We start from the raw sequence: 21,355 nt of genomic DNA on the forward strand, positions 1-21,355 counted from the left end.
ATTCCAGGATGTGTGTCATGGCCTCTTCTGAGAAGAATGAAGTCACTTGGCCTTTGGCCTCATGACTTCCAGCACACTCCACCAAAGGAGTTTCTCACCAGGAGCCATAGCTACAATGTCTTCTTCTTCAATTACCCTCCTAGCTGTGCCAGACTATATTAACCCTTACTAAGCACATATGCTGCCACACTCCCTTGGATGCCTATGCTAGGGAAATCTTTGGAAAGGCTTATTGCAGTATCTGTTGTAACAGGGAACTGCAGCAGGAGTGATTTCAGTCTCTCTAGTAATAGTTTGTGCACAGAATCTGATTTATTCTTTTGCCTTTCAACATCTTTTCTCTAACACAGAAAGTTTTAAAATGGTATAAAAATCAGCTAAAGTCCCTACAGTCAAATCAGATGTAATCCTCTCATATTCCTTTTCTCCTATGACTTCTGTCAACAGTTTGGTCTTCAGTGCAGGATGATGGTGCTGGAATGTGACTGTGACACCACAACCACTGACAGTCTGATCAGACCAAAGCTGTTACTGTCACGGGCAGGGTAGATCTGGGCTCAGCAGGGATATGCATTTAACCCCCTTGAGCCCTGTGCCAGATGGGAAGGTAAAATGAGTCTTTCAGATCACCCTAGGGTCCTCCCAGCAAGCACTCACATTTCTCTGTATATGACAATCACTATATCTGGCAAGAAGCCATGTATTTAAACAAATATTTCTAACTAGACCCTTGACTCTTACCACTGTATTAAAGGGCTAAAGGTATTAGATTTGTGGATGTGTTCAGACAAATATTCTACGTGGTATTTTTTTTCATACTCCTAAACATTTCTGACAGTGTCTTTCATGATCTCCAGTCCAAAGGTTTTTCCAAACCTCCTAACATCCAGAAAGTAGGAGAAGTCCCAGGTGTCATCTTTTGCTGTTTTCTCTGCTAAATCATGTAGAAGATCAGAGAGAATTTATTTTCTAAGAATTTGAAAAATTCTTAGAATACAAACTCAGAAATACTGATTAATGAGCATCCCCACATAACACAGGACTTCTTTTTATTCCACTTTTGCTAATTAGTGTGAAAAATTACCACTGTAAAACAATGCATTTGTATCTAGCTTTACTAGAATGGGCTCCACAGGGAAGTGGTCACAGCACCAAGCCTGAGAGAGTTCAAGAAGTGTCTGGACGACACTCTCGGGCACATGGTGTGACTCTTGGGGATGGTCCTGTGCAGGGCCAGGAGTTGGACTCAATGATCCTTGTGGGTCCCTTCCAACTCAGTGTATTCTGTGATTCTGTGATTCTGTGAAGTGGCACTGATGTAAATGCAGAACAACTATATTGAATTTAATTTTCTCCTGATTTTCACCAGTGTGAAAACATGATTGGCCTGCCCTTTTTCTCAGAGCCCTTACCTTTCATCTGGAAATCAATCATTGCTCCAGATAAAATGACATTTGACTAATGACAGGAAACCAGTATCAGAAAACCAGCTTATAACATACCACGTACAATACACATAGCAGTTAGTCAAGACTAAGGGATTACGGCAACCCTACTATTTATCACTGCTTAAAACCTATGTACAGCTTTTACCAGGGAGAAAACGGAGAAAGAATTATAAATTTTTCATAGTAGGTCTAACTAAGAAAATTATTACTTGCAAGAAGGTATTTTAAAACACTTTACTGAGAGTGTGCTCATTTCATCTGCTGCTGCTGTTCATCCCTGTCCTGAATTTTTGGGATAAGGAGTTTTCTGGCCCATGGGTCTTGGCTGAGAATGGCCCTCTCTCTCTCTTCTCACAAACCACACCAAAAGACCATGAGCTGTAGCACAACTATCTTAGACACTTTTCTTCTTAAAACACTTTTTTCAAAGTAAATACAATCGACAATCATAAAGTAACAACTTCCATTTGCAGCTGTAACTGAACAGTGTTATATTACATATTGGATCCTGGAACCAAGTATTTGGTGGGAGAGGACCAGACCCTCCTGGGCACTGCAGCCACGCTGGACTGCACTGAGCCATAAACTAGCCTGGCCACTCCAAAGTTCATATTAAACAATACTGGAAACTGGTCAGTGGGTTCTTCTGAACCTATTGCTGTGGCAGTCATGAGAATACTGCTGGAGAAAAAAACATCCAGCAGAAGAGCTGGAACTCATGATATAAGACATCTCCAATCCTTCTCTATGAACACGGTTTTTCAGCTGCTTTAGACTTGTCTTCAACTCCCTGATAAGGCAATGCTTAGTCCTTCAGTTGAGAATAGCATTTTCCTTGTTCTTGAGAGTTTCACTGGGAAGCAATCACTCAACCCACCTCTGCCCATTAGAGCCACAGTGAGCTGCTCGTGTACCTCCATCTTAGGGTCTGGCTCCACAAATGGTGATTCCAGAGCTTGCTTTCTTAAATCTCCATTCCTGGCCTCAGTCTCTGCCTCACGGAGCATTTGGCTGAGCTCAAGTACATTAAGATGGTATTGCAAACTTCCCTCTGCATGGTGTGCACACAGCAAAGACCCAACAGGGGAAAGAAAAGGGGAGATGGCTGTGCCATGTCTTACAGGCTTTGTAGATAAAAAGTATCAACTCTAGCATGCAAAGGGGAAGAATTTTTTGTATGTCATTCTGTGGTTGTAAAACAAGATATTCTTTGAATTCTTTGGCAGGTCCTTCAAGCCTGATTGGAGAAAGGCAGCCACTGGGCCTCTTGGAGGGAGTTCTGTGTTATTCTGGTACTCCCCAAAGTAATGCTGAGTTGAAGAAGAGTGGACCAGCCAGCTGGCTTCTAGTTGACACCAGAAGAGTGATGAGGGGGAGAGGGACAATAAACTGAATGCATACTACACACAACACATCAGAAACATGAAGCAGGAGGACCAGAGAGAACTGTGTGACTGCCTGCTCTCTGAAGGACTTTAAATACTGGTATGATCCCCATCAGATTTTTGGTTCATGTTTCCATGACCTGAAGCTACCAAAATTTTTTCTATTTACCTAATGCAAGATTTGTAGGATATTCAGCAAGACATCCCAGGGTCCACCCTACAATATCTGTACAGATATGACATAAGTGCAGCTCTTCAACATAGTCTTATGCTGGTAAGTTTGCCTAATCAAGGTAGGTTATTACAATATTAATGTTTTAACCAATGTGATAAGTTTCTGGGAAGGTAGAAAGCTGATTTTAGTAGATGATTGAAGAAATAATCCTACTTAGGATACAGTTTTTACAATAGAAATAGAAGAAATAAACATAATGTGATACCAGAACCAAGAGAAAAGGAGTATATAACAATGCCAAAATTATAAAAAGAGAGGAGAAAGACATTTTTGGGAAAGACAGTCCTTTACATAAATACTTCAGTTGAGTTGGTAAATGGAAAAGAGTTGCACTGATCTTGTTTACTGTTCCATCAATCCATTAGATATTTCTGTAGTGCTGTTTGTTTCTTTAATTTGACATTACCACTTGTATGTCTTGTGAAATACCATTTGAATGCCAGGGCAACTGAGATTTTGGAACACACTGTTGACAGCTCTTTTGGAACTACAAATATGATGTGTGCTACATCTGGTGAGTATGGAATGAAAAAATACAGTGGAAAAGCACAATTTCTCATTTGGAGCTGCTGTGCAGGGTTTACAATATCCAAGTCCCTTACTGAGTAAAGGGACTGTTTAATGACCTACCCATAGAGACAGTCTTTTATAATCAGTACAAAGATTGATTTGAGTATTTCTGCAAAGCTGGTCCATTCTTTCTAACTAGGAAAATTGACACAGAACGTGAAAGAGAGATGCTTAAATGCATGACTAAATTAAATCAGCGAATCAATAAATGATCTAAAAATATTTTGTCATTAATTTTCATGACACAGCTATGACTATACCAAGCAAGGCATCATGTGCACTCAAGCCTAATAAAGTCTCATACCTATGAGTCAGCGGCAGAAGTAGCAGCCAGCCTCCTGGAAGCTGCAATGAGTAATCAAGGGATTTTTTGGTGTCAGGCTAACATTGTAGACACTACCAAGTAAAAGAGAGTGAAACCAAAAATAATGTACTTAAAAAAGTTAGAAGCATAACAGCCAGGTGAGCAGTGTTATCTCTGCCAGCTCCAGAACTGACTGTTCTTCGAAGTGAATTTTGGTGTGTGTGTATGTGGGTGATCTAGATGTCTGCACTGATCTGCTCTTCTCCTAGTCCTGTCATTTTACCAAGAGAGAAGTCATCCCTAGAAAGAAAGACTAAACTAGCAACAGAAGAGACTGGCATGCACTCTACACTGCTTCTTTTTCCCTTTCTTTCTTTAAACAGAGGTGGAGGTATCAGACTGTGAAATAGGAGTGTCAGACATAGTGATGTTACTCTGGGTCCCTGAACTGATTCAGGATGACCATTCAAATATGAGAACTTCAGTATAGGTGGGTACTTGGCACTCAGAAGACAGTGCCCTCAGTACTTACAGGAATCTAATGGGGAGCTGGAGAAATCACAAGGTCATCTGTTAATTTAGACACAAATTTTCCTTTCAAATTATGTTTTAGATAGCAAATTTTTCTCAAGACTTAATGTACAGGACCATGAGAGCAACTGATAGAGCTAAAAATAAGTTTTTTTTTTTGCCAATTAAAAAGGTACAGAGTGATATTTTAAATGCCAAAGAAATTATAATTCAGGCTTTCATTGTATTATTATACTATGTTGAAGCTAACAGTTTTCCATTACTCCCTGAATAATATGTAATAATGATTTGAATAATATGTAATAATGATTTAGTGCACAGAATAAAAAAAAAAAATTAAATATTCATATTGAACCACAGAAGTTCCGGAAACCATATAACATCTGGGTGCTGAAAAAACCCTCGACCACCCAACCATAGTTTGGCCATTGATTCTGCAAGTAAAACCTCACTAGCTCCTACAAGTTTGAAACACTACACAGTCTCTCAAACCTATTCTGGATGAGGGAAAACAGAAAATAAACATTTCATAGAGGTAAAATTGTAATTTAAACTTTCTCTGACATAAAGGTGAATAAGAAGAAAGGTTTCTTAAGAACAATCAGAGAACAATCAGGAATATACAGGTTTCTTATCTAAGAAACAATAACTTTTTTATGGTCAAGTTTTCTCTTCTTAAGAGAAAAATGGAGCTGACTAAGTAGCTTTGATATTTTCTCCATTTTCTTTTCCTAACAGTAGCTTTCACTTCATGTAAAATCATTCTGTGGCTGATATTCAAATCCTTTAAATATGTAATTTTCCCAAAAGCTAAAGTCAAGTTCTTTTACTACTTCTTTAATACAGATTGATTAGATTGAGTGTCAGAACTCAATTAAGACCATCTGATGATGGAGCTTGCTTCGGGAAAGTGAGTACTTCAACAACAACACTAATGTTTTATTTCAGATGGAGAAAGTCTTTCTTTTGAGGTTGCTCATTTCTGTGTACTGCAATGATCTGGATGGGATTTAACCCCAAAAATCTAAACACTTACATTTTGTACTTCTATTTGCTACAGGGCCTTCAGCAATGAGTTGTAGTGCTCTCAGGCTGTCCTAGGCTCTACTGAACTTCTCAAAATATGACAGCAGGGGAAGTTTATTTTGATGACCACCTGTTCTTAGTTGGCTGATTTTGGCAAGGATTCCTGCATTGTCATGATACAATCCCACAGGCTTCAAATGAAAATACAGCCTTGAAACTGGAAATGAAGAATGAGTATGATGATGTGCTTGAACAAGAATATGCTCTGTTGCAGGCACAGAAGGAAGCACTCAATAGGAATCACCACTTTAAGCACAATGGTGAAGACAAGTCTGGATTTTCTGTAATGACCATCACCAAAGCTTTTAAGTGCATCCCAAGTGCATCCCTAACTGGCTTTATCAAATGTTCTGTTCTTCCTTCCAGACCCTGTTAAGCTTCACTGTCATGTGTGCTGGAGAAAAAAGGGGCATCTTGATGCCACATCCTCTGCTGAAAAGGGAATTTGTGGAAATATTTAGGAAAGAATGAAGGAAATGTCAATAACCAAAGCAGTCACCTTTCCAGCCAATCCTATCACCTTCTCAAGCATTATAACATACCCATGATACTTTTAGTTTAGGAGGAACATTCTGGATTGATAAATAGAAACCAGAAATACTTGGGAAGTACTACTCTCAGGAATAAGTGTTGCGGTGGAAGGTCTGCATTTCCAAAAATGCATCACTCCTTGAAGGCTACAGTGTGTAGAAGAACTTGGGCACCTTTATTTTTAAAATATGTAAGTGTAAAAAGTGAATTTCTACTTTGCTCTGAAATTAAGCAACATTGATTTTGTTTTTATAATCTCATTAAAAATTTAAGATTTCTTGTAACTATAAGAATGTGCTAGTTTTATGTGACACAAATTGTATGCATTAAGAAATTTTGGCTGGACAGAACATATTAGGATCATCCTTTTTCCAGAACAAAAATGTCAACCAACCAAGTTTAAAAAACCAATTTGCCAACTCCCTTCCCTTCTACTCTACCTCTTTAAGACACACTGCATCTTAATTAATTAGACTTGAATTTTTGGGGGGTTGATAGTATTACCATTTTAGCCGTTCTCCATTCATCCACAAACTTTGTTATGAAGTATAGATTCAACTTTACATTGACATATAGTAAAATTAAACAAAAGTACATCTTAAAAATTAGAAGAAAACGAGACAGAGAATATACACCTTTTGGCTGCCATTTCAGGGTGGTATAGGCAATGTTCAGGAGTTCTCTAATGTAATATTTAATTTCGTTTTAATTAACTTATTCTGTAGTATCACAAAATGTGCCATAGAGTCTTTGGCTTTGATTTTGCAACAGCATCTGCCTGAGTAGATCCTTATGAAGTCCCCTTCCTGAATGAGAGCTTAGATATTGTAAATCTATCCCAGTCAACCCTAAAGAGAAACTGGACTTTTTGACTGTCTGCACTCAAACCTCAGCACCTCCAGATGTAGCATGCATCTCAGCCTTCACTTCAAAACAGCTGTCAAGAATGTGTGCCAGACTTTCAGCTGTCATGCCATACAGTCAGGATCCCACACAACATACAAATGGCAAAATAGAATTAAATAATGGTTCATGATACCAGAAGAAAAATGCAATAGAGTTACAAAATGGTAGTGGTCATGCTCACTGACTTTACAAGAGTCAAAATTTCTCTGCTGGAGTGAGTTTAATACAAGAGAGTTCAAAAATCATGAGTTTAAGATGTAGCTGCATTTGTTGAGAGAATACCTGCCTAACATATTTTTAAGAAAGGTGTCTTAAAATTTATCTGGACAAAATACCCCTTCCCTTTAATTTAGCTGTTATTTACTGTTCATGTAAAACTCTTCTGTTCATGACTGATGAAGCATAGTGTGTAACTTACAGCCTCCACATTGTGGTGTAGAAAAACCCTCTGAAACTGCCTTTATGTAAAATTTGGAATGATTTCATCAATGCTAACACTCTTCCTCAATATAAGTAGAATTTTAGTTAGTAGCGTATTTGACGAGGCAGATTAAGCTGACAACTTTCATTAGCCAGACATACAACCATTGTAAAAATCTTCCAAACCAGAAGGTTAGGCTTGAGAAATCAGACACTGGTGTTGGCAGGTTCAGAGATATTTTTTCAACTTTATACAACAGTTCATCTGTGCCATTATAAATGGCAGAGAAAGTAATACACTGAAATAGATACTGATGGCCTGATACTGAAAGAGGCCAAAAAATAAGGAAAATTTAGACGGCCCTGATTAAGCAGTTTTATTTGTTGAATGCTATGACCACAAGCAAACCAGTTGAACTGAAACTCAGGTAAATACTTTTGCACTGGATTTTGAAATAAACATCATCATCAAAATGGGTGTGCACAAAATATATTGTGAGAATTATTTCATTAAGTATCTATATGACACATCATTTAATTTTGTGTAAAGGCACTGTATGTTATTAGTTACACAGTATCAAATGAGGAAAAGCCCTCTCAGAGGTTTTCTAGACATTCTAGACATTGATTTTATATGCAAGATCAAGTCAGGCAAGATGATCTAATAGTCTCTTGTGACAATAACATTTAGAAATCTATGAAAAAGTTTTAATAAAATATAAACCCAAAGATGATCTGGTATTTCTAAGTCTTTTGAGCTTTAACATTTCCCTACACCCCATCTCCCCACCTCCTAGTTTTGTGTTTATTTCAAAGTAATCAAAGTTTTTATTTCAGATTTTCTTGTATATTTAAGCACATTGGTGACACTGGTTGTCTACTTTCCTGTTGTTATTCTAGAATTCAGTAGCCTACCAGTCACAATTTCAGCTGTGGTGGTGGTCTAAGTAGTTAAGCTTCTCATTCACTATTTGCAAAATTAAATAGAGTGTTTAAAATGAAGTATGGGACCATCAAAATTCATCAACTTTATATTTTAAATGAATACTGTATAGATTTTTCCCTAACCCCCCATTTTACAACTTGCACGTTATCTTAAAAACTTGTCCCTTGTCCTTAGCAGCCTTCCAGTACCTGAAGGGAGCCTACAACAGAAATGAAGAGGGACTTTTTTCAAGGACATGTAGTGACAGGACAAGGGGGAATGGCTTTAGGCTGAAAAAGAATAGGCTTACATTAGGTAGTAAGAAGAAATTCTTTACTGTGAGAGAGGTGAGGCACAGGAATGGGTTGCCCAGAGAAGTTGTGGATGCCCCACTCCTGGAATCATTCAAGGCCAGGCTGGATGGGCTTTGAGTGGTCAAAGTTGTCTCTGCCCTTGGCAAGGAGGTTGGAACTAGGTGATCTTCAAGATCCCTTCCAACCCAAACCATTCTATGACTCTATTAAATAAGAATCCCATTAACTCCTGATGGACATAATGCCCCAACAGGTTAGGTCTAATCAATGAGATACTTTGATTATTATAGTTTTAGGTATGTCCTGCTAATGCTAAATTTAGACACTACCATTCATTGTATTATTTGCTCCCTATTAACGTAGCCTGTCCTTTTATTCCTGCCAAATAGCACTCATCTACTTGTTCCAAATGAGAACCTCACATGTCCAAATTAACTACTATTTCTAGATCATCACTTCAGAAATATTTCACTCTCTCAATATTTCAGTTTTATTGAACATCACTCATTTTGGTCAAGGAATTATGAACAGGTCTTCGTAACACAACAGCAATTTTTCTACTGTAGGCCACCTAAAACTAAAAATGTAGTGCAGTTGCAGAGTGGGTTTGCTTTTTTTTTTCCTGTTTTTGAATGACTGTAGTGACTATGTAGAGCTAATACAAAGTCTGGGCATTTGCTTGTGCTTTTTAATTAATTCACAGAATATTCTGCAGTAATAAGAAAATGTGTATGTTCAGATGCTATTAATGAACATCAGTTTAAGAATCTACATAAAGAGATAGACTAAACTAGTTTTCTTTTGCTTTGTATCCACTTAAAAGCACTCAAAGACAGTTGTACTTACTTGACTTTTGCATACCAGTTTCAGAGATCCAAAGAATTATGTTTAAGTGAGCTGCCAAAGCTGGGTTTGGTGCCAGACTCAGTACTCTTAGTTTATCACCAGCTGACCCACTGCTGTAATTCTAATACTCACTTTCTTGCTATACACTCATATTTCCTTACAAATAAGATTCCACAGTCACTGCAACATATCTCCCATTTCCAGGGGTTAAAATATAACTGGAAAAGTCTGTAGCCTACAAAACTACTGCTAATATTCACCTGAGTTTCTACCTGTGCTTATAATCTCCATAAGGCATTGGAATCACTAAATTTTATGGCTATCTGTATCTAAACTTACAATATTCACTGTAGCCTGACACTATCCCAATTGGTTTCCAGCAGAATTCATGCCAGTGGGCACAGTCTGGATCTGATTTGGAGGATGCGATGGAAATAGGGATCGTTAAAAACACCCCATTATCATATGGTCTGGTAGTTGGCTACAGTGCTGTTCTACAAACATGATTTAGTACAGATGTTTCATTTAAACTCTAGGTTTATAAAGGTACACATTTTTTTGGTTTACTCTGATTATAACCACAGTCTACTCCTCCCCGGTAATCAACTGCTAGAATTTGTCAAATGTTGTCATTTAATATGTGGGTCACTTCCAGTGCTGTGTTTGTTGCATGGAATGCTCCACTTCCATAGAAACAGATGTTTTAACTTAACAGCAGAAAGAGCTAAACAAGTGCATGTGAAGGCGCAGCGCAAATAATGTGTTTCATTTCTGTTATTTATAGCTGTCCGCAGCTATCATAATTTTTTTATTTGAAAATTATTAAATCAATTACAAGAAGTTTATTTGCAGATACTGCCAAGAATGATGCATGCTAGGCAACTGCTTCTGAGGAAGTGTCTTCTTCTGGGCCATTGCAGAGGCATTCCAGTGAAGTCAATCCCTTTCTGAAAGACTACAATATAACAGGGTCTGTACACTAGGCCTCAGATTATACGCAGGAAAAAAATACCCTCTTTAGACCTCCCAGCTCTTCTGGCAGATATGTCGGGTGTTAGGGCAGTGGAGCTAGTATGTACTTAACTCCTCAGCATATTTGAAGAGGGCAAGACCAGCTGAAATGGTGGTTAGCAGGAAGACTCATGAGAGAGGGCTCTGGCTGGAAAAAGGCTGAGCTGAGAGGATGGGTTTCTTCCTTCTTTCAGTTTTATTTGACTGAAATACATCCCACACAAACTGGGAATTGTGTTTATATGAAAAACTAGTAATAGTCTTATCTAAAATGCAAGGGGGAAATATTTTTTTGAAACACAGAACTATTTCCACATACCACAATGAAGAAACAAATCAGCCATCTGTGAAATTCTTTGCTCTTTAAAATCCTACCTGACTAGTTTCAGGTCACTGTAGGAGCCACTGATTTTTATAACAGAAGTGATGTTTGAAAGCGAGCCATACTGCATACTTTCCAAAGCACACAGACAAAATAATTTGTAACAGTGCTGTAATATTCCACATCCAGGGGCAGATCATGTAAAGAGTGAGCTGTGTGCAATCAAGGTAAGCGCTTATAGCTGATACTGTCTAACATCACTTCCCAAACAAATCCCATAATTTTTGCACTTGAGCCATGGGCAAACCTGAAAGTACAGGCCAGGTTACTTTAAAAGTTCACTGTGTTCCCTTTCACGCCCACCCAAAATGCCCTGGATGTGTACTCCACCCACCTATCCAGGGGTTTCTGTGCAGTAGTCATAGCCAGGCCAGATGAGAGAAATATCTATGTTTGGAAAGCCTCCGCAAATGTGGGACACAAAAGCAGTAAACAAATCAATGGGATGCCGACCAAATGTGTTCCACATTTGTGAAAATAACAAAGTTGAGTCAGGAAGAAAGGTTTATGTGTCTTCTCCTCATACAGTCCTTCCCAAGGTACTTTCTTTCAATCCCCCCAAAATTAAATCCAGCCCAGACAGCAGCAATATTTGTGAGTACACAGCACAGATCAAATGCATTGCAAAGCCACTGACAGCTCCACGTGGCTTGGCATAAGGCACAGCTCAAATGGCTGAGCAGGTGTTTCCTCCCACAGTCCTCCTCCGCGCACAGGCGCTCTCTGAGTGACACGGATGTGCCACCGCGTGGCACTGCTGGAAGGAACACTATGGCTAGCCTCTCTGGGGTACCAGTTCTGGTTGCATTCCTCCCATTGTGGGGTTCCATTTCCGAAGGCTTGAGGTGGATAGGGAAGGGGTTACTCCAGCTCCAGGGGTTTCTTCGGGGTCCTGGACGCATGGAGGGGTTAGGTGCTCACCCCTCCCCCCACCCACACGGTCCCATGGCAGCCAGAGAGACAGCACACAGCACAGGGAGAGGAGGCGAGAGCGAGAGTTTATTGTGGGGTAGGGGTTTATAAAGCTCTTGGGAGGGTCAAAGGGGACCATTTAAGGTGAGGGGTCTTACAAAAAAAACAATCAGGTAGGGAGTTAACAGCCAAATAAGGAAGGGGTTAACAAGGTCCAATGAGAAGACTTCTTCATATCTTCTCAGGACATTCCTGAGACAAGAACTGGCCGTGGGGGATTTTGGGAAGAAGAACATGAGTTAGCAAAGAGACTACAAAAAAGCCATTTTAAAACATGCCTAAACCACAGTTTTCTCATACAAGGCAGATTCACTGCTACAGAACACCTGCCACGTGCAGTGGACCCAAGCTTGGGAGCCAGGCTGGCAACTTCTTCCCACACAACTCTCAAATCTCTGCCTCTGCCATGAATTCCTGCATGGAAAAATCTCTGAAACATTTCTCTAGTCATGAGAAAGACCTCGGGACACCTGCCTCCATTTGTACGAGTGACAGAAAGCCTCTCTGAAGGGACTTGTGAAACCACGGGAATGAGCTCACCTCTCCTAAACAGGTTACACAGCATTTGGGAGCTCCACAGTTTGGTGTCCAGTAGCTGTACTACAGCAACAGAAAGCAGGCATACAGGCAGTATGGGACAGAACTGCTCTTCAACATCAAATTTATATTAAACATTAAATGTAAAAAAATTAAATTACTGAAAAGTTTGTTCAAAGCTTCCACTAATTCGATTTTCTATTAAAATCTTGACATTAAAAAAAATCACTCATGGCTATTAATTAAAAGTGTGCTTTGGCACATCTTTAATGAGAGATGGGAATTTTTGAAAGCTGGGATATCTGGAAGGCTTTTATAAGTCTTTTCAGTGTATTCAAACTAAATATTTAATGTCCACCCATAGTAAGTGAGCACAGTCCAACCCAAGCCAATAAAGAAAAATACTGTCAGCTGATGTCTTAAAAACTTACACTTTAGACAAAAAGAAATAAGCCATCACGACTGTTTGGCAGCAGATCAATATGAAGATATCTTGCATTAATGCATTATATATTTAGGGGTGTGGGATTTTATTTATTCAGTGAACTCAGCCCTTTCCTGCAGCAAATTTTCTACAGGGGAAGTGCTATAAATTTGTTTTGAATTAATTTTTGTCTTAAAAGTAAAAAGTCAATTCATGGTACAATTTACATGAATGAGGATAGCCATTTCATACTTGAAATTTAGAATTTCATTGTCCACCTGAGTCATTTATTATTTTTTTAATCTTTGTTGGATGATGTAACCTTTATAAAGTGGGCAGAAGGACCTCAATAATTTACTGGGACTGTCATTCATTTAGAATCCTGGTTAAAGAAGGAAGATGTATTACACTAGCACTGGATAAGCAGATAAAGGAATACTAGGGTATTACATAGTTTCCTTGCTTTCTTAACTAATAAAATCATTATTATCCTAGATATATTGTCTTCATATTTAATATATGCTCTCTTCCTGAACAAATGAACCAAAGAAACATATTGCAATAAAACTCAATTGATTTAGTAGACCTCAAAATACAGAATCCTTTTATGCATGAGCTATGCACAGTTTTGCCTGCACATTATAGTCACATTTATCTTTCTTCCTCTGATATAGTTATTTGCTATAGAGTCTGGAAAAAGGATTTGAGGATCCAACTTGAAATATCAATGAGAAAAAAGTCTTATTCTGTGATGTTACGTGTGGCCTCTTTCTGCTTTTCTTTCTATTACACCTATTTTCTATTCACTAGCTAACTAATCTTCGAGACAAACCTAAAATGTAGGGAAAAAGTTATATCAAACTTACAGTTTGCTTTCTGTACCTGGCACCATAGCCATGTGTCTTCTACCAAGTATCTCCATGTTTTTCAGCTACTTTATTTGCTGTAAAAATTAATGGAAGAAAGTATTCTCAAGAAATCGTGGCCTTCTCGGGGATTTGTGTGCTGAACATCAGGGAGTTCAAGAGAGCTTCTTGCCATCCTGCCTTCTCCAAGGGATTCCTTTCACCCCTCTGGCATGCATGGCCATGTCTTCAAGGTAAAGGCTTGCAAGCAGGTCTTTGCTCTCTCCCCTTCTTGACTTTTTTATCACTTTACCTACATTTTTATCCTTGTTCTCAATTCCCTAAATGTAACCATCTACAATGCAAGCTCCAGTATCATCTTGATCTGAAAGACAAGACAAAGAGAGAGCTGATATGAAAAGCAATTTCACAAGGCAAAACTATCCTGTGACAGTAACTTGATAACAACTATTGTCATACAAAACTGAGTTTATCTATCACTCTCACTGTTTCCATTGGTTTGGTTTCTGGTTTTTTTTTTTCTTCAGTTACCACCACTCACCACTGGTATTTTGCAGAAGAGAGCTAGATGCAAGAATAGACATTATCTGCACATATGCTTCTGTCGTCTCAGCAAAACCCTCCTCCCACTTTCAGCATGTGCTTGCACTCAAAACGCAGATGAGGAAGCTCATCTCCTTTGGCGAGCACCAGACTGCAACCCTGGGAGGGAAGCAGACAGACATGCATGGGAGGTACCTCCAGCAAGAGATACCAGCTAAAACCCGACAGGCGCAGCCTCTGAACTGTCTCTGCTGCTGCTGCTGCAGACCTTCCACAGCCCCGCTCCCAAAGCACCACCTGATCTATGTATGAGTCAGTTCGATCCTCCTCCACTACTGTTTCTAACACATGTTCACTGAACTGCAAGATTCAATACTCCAGGCACCTCTGCCACTCCTCTTGAGCCCTTCTCAGATGCCCCAATCACATAAAGCTGGAACATTGCTGCAGCCCATAGGTAGATATATTTATATGTCATAAACTTAATTTTGTTAAAATCAATGGAGGATCTAAAAAAAAGTAAACAAAAAAATGCAGGATGAACAATAGAATCAGGTAAGTCCTAGACCAGATGTCTTCAAAATCTTGAGGTTTATTTTCTTCAGGTGTTTTACCTTTTCTAAGTTGAGACCCCTGGTGGCCTAGTGGTTAGCGTGCAGGACATTCACTGCTGCGACCACGGGTTCTAGTCCCCGGTCTCCTGGCCTGATGGAGGTCGTTAGCCCTGTGTGGCCATCCATCTATGAGAAGGACACTCTAAACAAACCTACGTCCTGAGGACCTCACTGCCATTGTCCAAGCTTGCTTGGCCCCGGCAGATGAACCTTAGGATTAAAGGGTGGGCTCAGTTCAGCGCAGGCTGTGTCTCACCTAAAAAATCCATTGCGCAGGTTGGAAAGGTAAAAAGACCTTTCCCCAAATCTTCGTTCGCGAAGATGGGCCATTATTATTATTATTATTACCTTTTCTAAGTAAAGAAAAATATGTTCTGGGAAAACACATCCGTTTCAGCATCCCAGCCCCTTCTAGGGATTTCTCCTAAACCCCAAATCCTCACTCAACACACAGCACTGTCAAATTTGGTAGTGCTGCAGTTGTTTTGATGGGAAGATCAAGCAGTTAAATTACAAGAGGCAGAAGTAAATTAACTTTTTCTAAACTACCTAATGATACTGAGGAAAAAGCTGAGCCTTTGCAATTTCTATTTAGAATTTCAGAAATGAATTTGTCTACAAAAGCTCACACAAAACTAAATACTGTTTTGTTGACACTGGCATATCTGGGAAAAACTCAATTGGACAAAAATCCACAAAACACGTATTTCCAAATCAGTTGCTTGCATGCCAGAAAGCTGTCATTTAGAGGGTTTCAAGATAGTATTTTGTGATGTTCCAATTGGTATTTTATTATGCCTTATTAAAAAGGAGTTACTTTCCATTTTCAGAATCCTTAAAGATATCATCATTAAGCTCACATAAAATTTTCACTGAAACATCTTTTATTTCCTTCCTAAGCCAAAAGACCTTGTGTTTGATAATGCAACAGCTGGACACATGGATATTGCATGTGCATAATACATACTAACATTACTATACCTAAATAAAGCAAAAATAAAAATTTAAGAAAAATTAAAATTAATGTAATACAATGCAAGAATTATGCTCATAATTTAAATTAAATTTTACAATACCTTCAAGATCTTTTTCATCAAAATAAAATTTAAAGGAAGTATTTCAGTATAATCCAAAGCAACATTTTAATAAAAAAATATTTTGTGCAAAAATTCTCACATATACTCACTTGTATAGGGAGTAATCAGGAAATAAGCTTAGCTGTTAGTCCCAGAATTAGCAGGCAGAAACATCCACTTTTCCTTTATTATTTGTCTGGAAATATGAATTCCTGTAAATTGACATTATTCACTTTTACTTCCTACAAAATTGTATAAAATGATAAAATATATTAAAAAAGAAAAATACTGTAACATAAAATAAAATTAATGTTTGGAGGGGTTTTTTTGCTGGGAAACTCCTTTTACCTGTTTGGGATTCAATGACAAAATTCCATTCTGAGATTCCAAAATGCTGGTTTCCACTGCTAGAAAATTAAAGCTCTGACTTGGATGGATCTTTGGATTCCACCACACCAAGGTACCAAGACCTCAGTGCCGATCACTCATCTCCCTGTCTTATCTTACAGAGGTGCAATGAAACATTGATATCTTTGTGCATTTTAGCTTAGGATACAAGTGTTCAGGTATTAAGCTGATCCTTGTTTTATTTCCATGGCTGCAAAGAAACATTTTGTCCTTTTAAGGGACGGACTAAATGCTCCTCACCTTATTTGTTGATTTGACCACTTGTGACTACATCTGCAATCTTTCAGTCTCCCACAGAGCCTTCCCAGCACAGAACATCCTGGCTAGACTTGCAGATGCAGGACACAAAGCAATTCAAAATCCTTTTGGGGCAAAGCCACCTTGTGACACATCAACAGCAATAGGTATGAATTTCTCTGGAGTTACAGCGCAGGCAATATGTGAAAGGATATTCAGAACTCCATTTTACAGGCAGCTCACACCGTTACAGTAAGCACATGCTTCACACAGGCTCTGCTCAGGATTTTCCATGTAAAGTACTTTCAGCCATATTATCCATGCAAGATGCATCATTGCAGTCCCTCACCAACAAAATCAGAACAGATGAATTGCTTCATGTTTCCCCCATACATATTGTCTTCTCTGTGGTAAATTCATTCTGGCCACAGCCTTCTCCCAATGCTGACAAGAGGGCCAGGTTGTCCAGCAGCAGAAGGAATTGTCTGGGCTGCAGTCAGTCAAAGACTACAAAATTCCTTCTCGTACTCGGAGTTCAACTGGGAACAAAGCCACATCCAGGAAGGTGTGTATTTTCCCACCCTGTTTTATCTCTGGTGCACTTGTATCACTGAGCTTCTGTTTTCTATTTGAAATCAGTTTCCCGAACACACAGTTCCCATCTTATAGGTCTCCTGGTACCATATGCTTAGGATTCTCCTAAGCTCAACAAGCTTTAGGATAAGATCAGATTAGGTATGAGTCAGAAGTTCTTCATGCTCACTGCAGAGCTGATCTCTCCTCTCCATTTTCCCAGGATAAAAAAAAAAGGTTTAATTTCGCACACTCACGGGACACCTACCCCAGAAACGAACCTTTTGGAGGGTGAGGAGACAGCAGGTCTGCAAGACAGCATCATCCCAGCTCACCTGTCAACAGTACAGTGGAAAGAGAGAGACAGGAAAACTGTTCCTGCTGAGCAAACAGAAACACTACAATCTCACTTTGCTCATTATGAAAACATGGCCACTGTCTTTTCTATCTTTGAAAAATAAAAAGACAAATCAAAAATGTTATTAGTTGTTCTGACAATTACAGTGACCTTTAAACCTGATATTTGGCCTGCTAAGGCATTTTGGGTTCACAGTTTTTCTTAATTTCTATACAAAAATGCATTACATGTGTATTTGGAGCAGCTGGAAGTACTCTGCTGTAAAACTGCAGACAAACACAATTTCCAATAAGGTGGGTCCAACATCTGACTCCTGTTTTAACTTGGTTTGGGGGAGTCAGTCCATTGGCTGGTGGACCCCTGTGCAGATCCACGGGTTTTGCTTGCTCTGAAAGTTCAACGCATGCAGTACCCAGTTAAACTCCCTGGCAGGTTCAGAATTCCTTTGGAGAAGTCAGCCAGGAAAGTCATCTTCATGCCAGAGAGGCACTGCCTGCCCTGCACTGTCATTAATGGCCTTTTATAAAATTCAGTAGCTGTCTCAAGCCTTCAGATGAGAAATATGAGGCTGTGATTTAACAAAGTAATTTGATTACACAGAAATCAATCCCCTGGAAGGATTTGATAACCGCAACAAAATTTCTTACCAAATTTAGCAAAATTCCTACTTAAATCATTCTATAAGCTTGTGCTAAAGCACTTTGTTAAATGAAGACTTAAGAAGAGGAAGACAGTGCCTTCGTGCTCTCTTTGGAATAACAATCTGAAATGCTTCAATTTGGGTCTGCAGTCCCTTACATCTTTTATATTGTTTCCTAAATGAGAACAATCATCAGCAGAAAAAGAGAAATTATGGAAATTTCTCAAGCTGGAAACTGTTTCCAAGCTGCATTTCTCTTGAACAAGATTCTAAAGTTGTATATTACAACTAAATTAAATGTTTTAGGCTGTGAGGAGTCAAACTATTGCCAGTGTGCTTAGCACACTATTCCTGGAATGCTTGTAGTCTCTGATTTGTTTATTGCTAGTTAACCATATCTATGTGGGGAAAACCCTTGCATATTTATAAGCTCTACCTCTTCCTTACGATGTCATCATTTTGGAGGGGAAGAAGGTTATTTTAAGAATGGGAGATAATATAAAAGCACGATTTCCTTTCATCAGACTTGTCTCTCTCCCTCACTCTTCTGCTCCTAGCTCTGCATCTAAATCACCACTTTCTTCCACATCTTGGAATAAATGTTTACAAGATGCAATAGCTGGATTTTTCTTGTGGGTGTGCAGTCATCCCAAGACTTGGGATTTAATGATTCGCACAGATTTTATGTAGAGATAGATACATTTCACCAGGAATAAAAGGGAAGAGCAAACCTGGTTAAATATGTATTCCTTTGTACGTCCTTGGTTTGTCTCAGTTCAGTAGATGGAAGCACACATATTTAGATTAACACCTGTAATATAGTGTTGGATAAAAAAATTGTAAAATATGCTAACTTTGTAATATTTTCTTATTTTTTTTTTACTCAAGCTAAAAAATCCTGTTCTACAACACACTGCTGATGGAAAGGCTGTGTTCTGAGTGAGACGTGTTTGTCGGTGAGCCTTCAACATTTTTTGGTGGTCTAAGCACAAAACATTAATTTCCTTGTAGAGTCACAGGTTGTCACACTTGGCTCAGCCTCCCAAGCTGCAGTTCAGTGGAGCTTCACCTCAGTCTTGCCACGAAGAAGGGGATTTGCACGCAAAGACCGAGACACCACGAGATGCTGAAGCACAACAGCTTGCCCTCAGTGGAAAGCAGCTGGCAGTGCTGCTGCAGAGCTGATCACACTTCCTTTCAAGCATGGTGCATAATAATGTTGTTTTTCATGAAATTATGAACTATTAAATCTGCGTGACATATAGATGAGAGAAGAAACGTTCACAGGCCCACTGTAATTTATGAACATGTGGTGCACAGATGTTACATGAGATTTTTCTTCCCTTTACTTTTCAAAATTTGCATTCCATTTTCCCTCCTTCTCTCTAGTGTTCAAACTCCATATTTGATGCTTTATTAGATGTCTCAACAGGGTAAATGGATGATTAATAATTGTTGATGACAGCAATTTGGTTTCTATAAGCTGTGGAGTGAAAGATAAATATGACGGGAACAGGCGTACCTATGTATGACAACTAAGCCTCTTTAAGAATGTGTTAGGGTTACCCATGATTTATGGGGATGTCACCACTGTCCCTAGATAGGGAATACCTCTTAAATTTATCTTACTGTAATCATCACTTTTGCTTCAGGTACCTAGGGGGAAAATACCCTCCCAAAGAAAAGAGAAGGAGAGAAGGAGAGAAAGAAAGAGAGAGAGAGAAAGAGAAAGAAAGGAAGTAAGGAAGAAAAGAAAGAAAGAATACTAATTACTGATGATACTTTTCTCATTCAAAAGTTTGTTCTTAAAGAACCCCCAACTTTCTGGAAAACTAATTTCTCCTGAAGATAAATAGTTTAAAAACTACTACAAATTCCTCTGACTCTTACTGTTACAGTGTCATCCCCCTTTGGGTCTGTAGGAGGATGGAAACTCTCTGCTTTTCTGCACCTTTTTTCTCAGCTCCGTGAAATTTTCATAAGTTAAATTTGCATGTAGAAAGAGAATGACTCCACACATCTGGTAATTAGTCTGGGAAATGTTCTGATACAAGAGATTATTTGATTAAAAACTGCAGTTGAACTATATTTCTATAAATTATTCCTCTTAATTAATCATTATGCATGTTGATAGAGACCTCATCTGATTTGTTTCAAGAGTACACAGCCTAACAAAGGGTTTTATAAAAGGTTAGGAAGTCTGCTTTCTGTTTGCGAAGAAAATAGCAATCACGTTAAGGTTTGGCCCTTTACTGTTGCTTTGAGTCCCAAGCCCACATACACCTGGAAATCTAAGGCAAGACTGGCCAAAAGCACAGTTAATTTGAAGGGACAGGGAGGGACTGTGCTCCATGAAAGGTTCAAATATTCTGCACCGACATACTGGCCTCCTCCTCCAAGACTTCAGAAGAAACAGCAAATTTCTATTTCTCCTATCTGCCACTTTGATCTGAGCTGCTAGCAGTGTGTTCCTCCACAACAATATGAATTAATGAAATCAATAGAAAACTCCCCTTAATTTAAATTGGGTTTGGGACAACTTATCTTTAACATTACTAAATTAGCTTTGATTTTGATCACCACTTAATTGTGAACAAAAGGAGAGGAAAACTTAGAAATAGGGAATATGTGACAAATGCTTCTCTGACCCGCCAGAGGTGGTTTCATTACAAAACCCCACTCCATTGTGCTGAAGCAAAGCAACATCTCTCAGTTGCTGGAGCAGACAGACGAGTCTGAGGTGCTGCTCCACTCACATTGCGGCTCCGTGGCTGGCAGGAGGCACTGCGGGCACACCCAAAACTGCTGGGTTTTGGTAGAAACTCTGAGAAAAACCAGCAGAAAAGTCTTTCAGGCTAAAAACGGGATATAGGGCTCTTTTAACTTGATCTCATTTCCTCCTGAGGACTGGGAGAGGCCCTGATGCCCTGTCAGTGTGTTGCCCTTGTGCTGCACAGGCTGTGCAGAGGGTCCCTCCCATCAGCTGAGGCAGCTCCTCTGCAGCCTTTCCTGATGATGGTAAATGCCTTCAAATGCAAGGATATGTGATAGTTATTGTTGTGATACCAGTTTTGAAACAATGTCTCCAGAGTTGGAACCATTGTTAGTTTTAGGCATGCAGGCAATTTTCTTCAGTTCTGCCATTAGCAGATCGTCTTCTGTGTCTGCCCTCCACTTGGCACAAAGAGGGATTGACAGAGAATTTGTGTAAGT

The 21,355-nt window shown here is 39.1% G+C and overlaps 3 long non-coding RNA genes across 4 annotated transcripts; 2 read left to right on the plus strand and 1 right to left on the minus strand.

The window, feature by feature from the left end:
* The first annotated feature begins 512 nt into the window (after positions 1-512).
* Positions 513-5,087, plus strand: LOC113971936. Its single transcript, XR_003535711.1, has 5 exons — positions 513-607; positions 2,675-2,933; positions 3,512-3,582; positions 4,326-4,432; positions 4,556-5,087. It is a non-coding gene; the product is annotated as an uncharacterized LOC113971936 (long non-coding RNA).
* Positions 5,088-5,314: 227 nt separating this feature from the next.
* LOC113971938 lies at positions 5,315-5,966 on the plus strand. Its single transcript, XR_003535714.1, has 3 exons — positions 5,315-5,383; positions 5,534-5,819; positions 5,926-5,966. It is a non-coding gene; the product is annotated as an uncharacterized LOC113971938 (long non-coding RNA).
* Positions 5,967-7,883: 1,917 nt separating this feature from the next.
* Positions 7,884-16,132, minus strand: LOC113971937. Of its 2 annotated transcripts, none has more exons than XR_003535712.1 (4): positions 16,037-16,132; positions 14,235-14,395; positions 12,191-14,057; positions 7,884-11,674 (listed from the first exon to the last, which is right to left on the minus strand). It is a non-coding gene; the product is annotated as an uncharacterized LOC113971937 (long non-coding RNA). The 2 variants fall into 2 exon arrangements; XR_003535713.1 differs by lacking the exon at positions 16,037-16,132 and adding an exon at positions 14,534-14,833.
* Between the last annotated feature and the right edge of the window lie 5,223 nt (positions 16,133-21,355).

Source organism: Neopelma chrysocephalum, unplaced genomic scaffold, assembly GCF_003984885.1.
Source record: "Neopelma chrysocephalum unplaced genomic scaffold, ASM398488v2 Primary Assembly neopelma1_86, whole genome shotgun sequence".
In the NCBI taxonomy this organism is placed as follows: domain Eukaryota; kingdom Metazoa; phylum Chordata; class Aves; order Passeriformes; family Pipridae; genus Neopelma; species Neopelma chrysocephalum.